Consider the following 6,570-nt stretch of genomic DNA (forward strand, 5'->3'; position numbering starts at 1 on the left):
TCAAGCCTTACGATGAGAAATGTCAGCGAACTTCCTTTTTAAAGAAAAGGAAACCAAGAGTTTAATGATATTTTGTCAAATCCCTTGAGCAATACATTGAATTTTTTTTATTGAAGCTTTGAGTTAGAGATTATGATAGAAGAGTAAAAGTGATCCAATTTCTTTGGATAAATAACCTTAAGAATTGGTTGCGTAACTCCCCACGAGTTCATCTCATGTACCGCACTCCTTTTTTGAGCTTAGCTAAAGACACATGATGAAATCATCTTTCTAACCAAACGTTTTTCTTTATGAAAATGTTGTTGTGGTCCACTTTAAATATAAAGACTGTCTTTCTAGCCTTAGCTCTGAAGTGCCGTTTTTCACAAGAATATTATTGTAGTTCGCTTCTTGAATGTAAATGATCTCTCATTTCAGCCTTCAATTTCAAAGTGAAGTTCTTTATGGAATGTTGTTTAACAAACCACTTTTTGCAATGAAAGATTTTTGAAATTGAAAGATTTTTTGCAAGAGAAATGAGATCTTCTTAGTTTGAAGACGCCTTTTGTTTCAAAGTTTTGTATATACAACTTTGCCTTAATGTAGCATTGCTCGACTTTGCCCAGTTTGAAAATTTGTAAAGAAGACCTTGCCTTTGAACTGTTGTTGTTGATTTATGTTGATTGCCCTAGTCATTGAACTAAAGCACTGTCATTGCCTTAGACGAAATCTTTTTTTTTTTTGGCCAGACACAACCCTTTTATAATAAAAATAGGTTGCAATCACATATAAAAGGTTGATCATGCATAGTCGCCTTTTGCAACTCTAACTGCTGTTCCAAATTACGTCTTTGCTGCTGCTCCAGTAAAAACTGTTCTCAAACGAAACTCATCAAACTAAGATCTTGAGATTATTTGTCAGGTTGCTAACTTCCCAATTCTCAAAACTATTATCTTCAGTCTTGGAATCACTTTCATTCAAAAGAAGAGAAAAGACAAAGGATTGAGATAGGATAACCAAGATGAAATATAAAGTGAGAAGTAAGTCAAATTAGGGAAAATTTTGAGTAAAAACTAGTATCAATTCATGAAGCAACTAATTAGAAGAGCTCAACATTATTTCATTCCCTTCAAAGTTCTCAGGGTAATACTAGGTGGATAATTTTGAACATTTACCACTAAATTAGATGTGTCAGGCTAGCAAAAGGCTTTAATGGTAAGTAGGCAAATATTAATATTCATCACAAAAATTGTATGTGACGGGCTGAGCAAAGGATTTTTTCGTAGTAAATGGTCAAGTATCGATGTTGACCATATTTACCATATATCGATAGTGGATCAAGGTAGACTAGGCTTAAAGCAAGCTAGACTCAAGGTTTTATAGAGAGTGAGTAATTTTGGACTCTTACCTCAAAAAGGCATTCTTGCCCAACATGGAAATTTAGTGGTTTACTGGTTCGCACATGAGAATAAATAAGGAGGCCAGCATAAAGCTGCTTTGAGCTAGGGTTTAGCCCGAGAATAAAACTTAATAAAATGATTGAGTTTTGAAAAAGATTATATCTCATTGAGAACTTTGAAGACATCCATTTTTTTCACAAACTTTTTTTATTATTCTTTTTTCACTTTTTCATTTTTTCATTTTCATTCTTTTTTTTTGTCTCCTCCAAATTATGACTTATTTGGTTTATGATTCTTGCTAAAGTCTCAACTAACAAGAATGATAAGAGTGGTCCAAAATCCCAAAACATGTAATTTTTTATTGAGAGCATTTTCAAAGAAAACTTTTTTTTTCCACCAATGATATGATATGAGTGATGCATGAGTGAATGTATGACTTTGATTTTTTTTTATATAGAAAAATAGCTCAATCTCCACACACTCACATTCTTTTTTACAAGTACTTAACTAAATGATGGGTGAATAAAACTTCATTGTCGTTTTAACATTAGCAAGCTATGAGTCGTTCACTACTTAGCAATGTCAAAGATGACTTCAACGAAGAAATAGACTTTATTGAAAACGCAAAGCAATAGGTCAACATTGATTTTCATAGTCTCGTGCACTGATGATCCTAGTGCTTCGTGTGTTGACCATCTTCCTTTGAAAACCTTAGCCATCCTACCTGTATTAGAACTTGCACTTTATGCTTCAATGAAGTACAATTCTTAGTTGAATGACCTATAGCTCCTACATGGTAATCACAACGAACTTGCGGGTCGTACCACTTTGGATAAGGTGGTTGTAATGGCTCTACGGGTACTGGAGCTAATAGATTACCTTGAAATAATTGGGAGAACAACTCAGTGTAGGATATTGGGATCAGATGAAAGCTCTTTCAATTTCGTTGCCTCCGACTATTATGATTGTCAGGTAATGTTGGGAACTTTAGTTGTGGGTCATACTACAGAGCCAATGAGTTTATGGGTACTGTAGAAGGATCTGTAGATCCATGTTGGTGCTTCCACTTACGCATCGAGATTACTACCTGGACTTTATTTTTACTTTTAAAAGAGCTTCTATTCGTTTCAAGATGTGGCTCTTTATTAATTAAAGCACTAACAGTTGTTTTGTTGCTTCTCTCCATCTTTGAGCATATTCTTTCCCTACAGTTTCTTCAGCATTTTCATTGGTAACATTTTATTTTTCTTTACCTTTTAATTTCTCTGAGTATTTAGCCTTTGATGTTTGTCCATATTGGAATGTGAATTCAACCTGACAGTTTGTAGGAGTTTGTTGGTCTTTCTTGGAAAGCTGAGCTTCATGTGACGAATTATGCTGGGGGAAGCCTTCTGTTGATTGACAAAGAGGTGGGTCCACCCTAGGTGATGAATTATTATGAGGTTCGACTAAATTGTTAGGTTGAGAAATGTCCCCAACTATAATAATATTCTTTAAGACATTGAAAATTTCTGTGACCTGCCCCTGAATCTTATCGATGTCTTGTCTCATCTTCTTTAGCTATACATCATGCACCTCTATGACCTGTTCTTGAATCTCGTATCTTATGTTTAGCTCGGCATTAAATTCATCCATGACCCGCTCGTGGATTTCGTCTCTAATATTATTTCGCTCAGCATTAAATTCTTCCATGTTATGCTGCTTTATGTACCTTGTATATAAAGAATAGTAAATGTGTGGTTCTTGAGCTATTTTTTCTAAGAGTTCGTATTAATTATGATGTAATGGAGAATGCACAGATTTTAATTTTTTTTAAGATAGAAATTGATATGCATTGTTATGCAAATGTTGGATATAAATTAGGGGAAATTTTTGAAATGATTATGAACATGTGAAATGATGCATGCATAAGATGATATAGAGTTTTAAGTTTGATTTTCTTTAAATATGCTACAAAAATGCAATTTTTAGTGCAAATGCTAGACTCTAACTCATCCTAAGAGAGAGACAAGAATATGCATGACATTTAATTCTAGGGGTTAAGGCTTAATTCCTAAGTTTTTGATAAAAAATGAATGAATTTGAAAGTCTTTGGTGGACCTACATAGAGACATTTGTAATCATTTTGAAAGGCAACACTTCTACCCAAAACTTAAACAAATAGATAAGAAGAAGTAAGGTAAATGACTTTTTATTCTTTCCCTTTATTTAAAAAGAAAGTGGTTTATTTAAAACCTTATGGTTAAAACTCCAAATCAACCCTAAAAAACAATATGCCATGAATGACAGAATATGCTTTGAAGTTATGTACTAATGCATCCTATAGGATAATGACCCTCAAATCTTCCATATGCTTTGACAGTATGGTGGACTTGAGTGGAGAATTTCATGCTCCTGCACAGGAACCGAAATTTCACGAAGGTCATACTACTCAGTCTCGGATCTAATCCTAAAAGGTAAAACTCGGGTAGGAGGCTTGTGAATGTTTGTGAGATGCATGGTGATGCAAAATAAAATAATAGTACAATTAAATGAAGAAAAAAAAAACAAACAAAATATGGACCAAAAATCATATTACAATAGAATAATAAATGACAAAATAAATGGCTTGACTCTCAAATGTCTCCAGTGGAGTCGCCAGGCTGTCGCAACGTCATTGCGACGCGGAGAAGCCAACGTCATCCCCTGAAGGGTTTCTTTCGAGATAAGGGTTTGGAGTCGTCACCAATCATCTACGAGGTGTGATTAGTCACCTATTTAAAAACTTCGTCTGCAAAAAACAGATTTTGGTTTGGGAGTCGACTGAGCGTAGGGAAGGTGTTAGCACCTTACTACACCTGTTCGAAAGCGGTACCATATTTTGTCAAAAATTATCCTATTATTTTATTTGGTCCAAAAGATAATATTTTTGTAATTTTTTATTTGAATGCCCCATATTTTAGTAATGCATATTTTGTTATAAAATATGAACTAATAATTATGAGTGGGGGGCAAAAAGGTCTTGAACTTGGATTGTAAATGTCAACAATCAAGTCTATTGCAATTATGCCAACACCTAAAGATGTAAGTTATCTTTTTAAAATAAAAATCTTTTATTTTCAAACATTGTTTAAACAAAACTCTAAGCAAAAATTTTTTATTTTAAAGATTTTTTAACGAAATCCGCTTAAAAATAAACGATTTTAAAACCGTTTGAAATTTAAAATTCATTTTATCTTAAAACAAAATTTAGTATTAAAAAAAATCTTTTTTTTATCTTAAAACAAAGTCCTATTTTATTTTAAAACCTTACATTTTCTAAATTTTTTAATTTTACGACTTTCCTTAAAAAAAAAAATCTTTTTACTCATTTACTAATTTAAAGACATTTATTTAAAAAGACCAATTATCCAAAAAGAAATTTTAAAAAAATAAACAAAACAAAACAAAAATAAAACTTTAAAATAAGCTTTTATTTTAAAATTCACCTCGTTACCACCTTATCATTTAAAACAAAATTAAAAAAAAAATTTACTCTTCTCCCTTTTTTAAGAAATTTATTTAGAAAACTTTCCGTTTATTTTTAAAAGACCTTTTTTCTTTGTTGTTTTTTTGTGTTAAAAAAAAGTTTAAAACTTAAAATAAAATCATCTTTTATTTACCTTATTTAAAATAATTTTTTTTTGTTTTTTGAAAAAGGATATTCTCTTTCATAACTCACTCTATTTAAAAAATGGGTAGCCCAAAAGATGAAGGTGTCTGCCGAAGTCCTGTCGTGTGGGTGTCGGGGTGCTTTAGTTTGATACGCTGCCGATAGGTCTGCCGGTGCCGGAGCCTCTGCTGTCATGCCGCCAGAGTCTCGGTCGTTAGAAGCTACAGGTGTACCGGAATGGATCTATGGAAACATTCGTGGACAGGGGTCGTCGCCGGGGGATTGCACCACCGCTCATCACCTACCAGAAATGTTGTAGATCTGGTGCTGCCGAAGGAGTAGCTCACTTCGAGGCGTCGCCGGCCATCGGGGTTTCGAGAGGAGCCGCGGTTACTCAACCTACAACTCACGTTGCCGCCGTGGGAGGAGAGCCACTGGGGGTTGATGGGTCACCGGCCGTCGTGGATATACTTGCCGGGATGTGAACTTGGGAGAGGGGTTTGAGTGTGGGAAGGATGAAGAAGAAGATGGAGAAAGAAGATGAGATGTAGAGAGAGAAAGTAAGAAAACAAAATAAAAAAGGGAAAATAAAAATGGGTGTTTGAAGAGAGAGAAAGAGGGAATGATGATGGTGAGGTAGAAGATGAAGTTTTAGAGAGAGAAATATTATGGACGAAAAATGTGGGGGGTTTTAGAGAGAGAAAGAAGAAGAAAATAAAAAAAGGAAGGAGATGGAGATGGTGAGCTTTTAGAGAGAGAAAGGAAAGAAGAAGAAAAATGGGGTTCTTGGTGAGTTTAAGAGGGAGAACTACTTTCCTAAACGACAAAAAAAAATCAGAGTTTTCCTATTGCTGTATCGCTCTCTCTATTTTGTGTTTTTCTAATCTATCCCCCAATGCATGCTCTCTGCTCCTGTTAAATACACAAAATTTATAACGGTAATATAGAAGATTTAAACGAGATGAGGAGAAAATCAGGGAAAGGAAGTCACGTTGGTTGGTGGTTTTGACTAGGAAAAAATAAAAAAAAAACAAAAAAACAAAAAGAAAAACAAAACAGAATTTTTTCATTTAACAAACAAAATATTTAATAAAAATCAACTTTTATTTAAACAAGTCTAAACAAAATTAATTTAATTTCTTATTTATAAAATCAAAATCTTTAAACAAATTTAATTTAAGTTAATTTAAACTTTATCTTAAAATTAATAATGAAGTAAAATGACGTTATTTTTAACCAAAACCATTAAAATCAAACTTAATTAAAAATATAAAATAAAATAAGCTGGATGAAATACAATGTCTACAATAAGGAGTTATGATATATGGTGGTGGACCAAAGTGATCCTTTCGTTTTAACCTAGTGAGACAAAAACTGAGTATGGTATTTTAATCTTATTTTAATAGATGATTCTTTGTTTTTTCTTTTCCAAAAATGAAATTTGATTCAATTATAAATGATGAATGAGTCCAATAAATATGATGGTGTACGTGTAAAATGTATAGGATGCAATAGCAAAGTATAGACTCATCGAATGTCGCCAATTTTTTGTTTTTTTGC

The sequence above is a fragment of the Momordica charantia genome (genome assembly GCF_013281855.1).
Source record: "Momordica charantia cultivar OHB3-1 chromosome 9 unlocalized genomic scaffold, Mcharantia_2.0 BLBB01000009.1, whole genome shotgun sequence".
Lineage (NCBI taxonomy): Eukaryota > Viridiplantae > Streptophyta > Magnoliopsida > Cucurbitales > Cucurbitaceae > Momordica > Momordica charantia.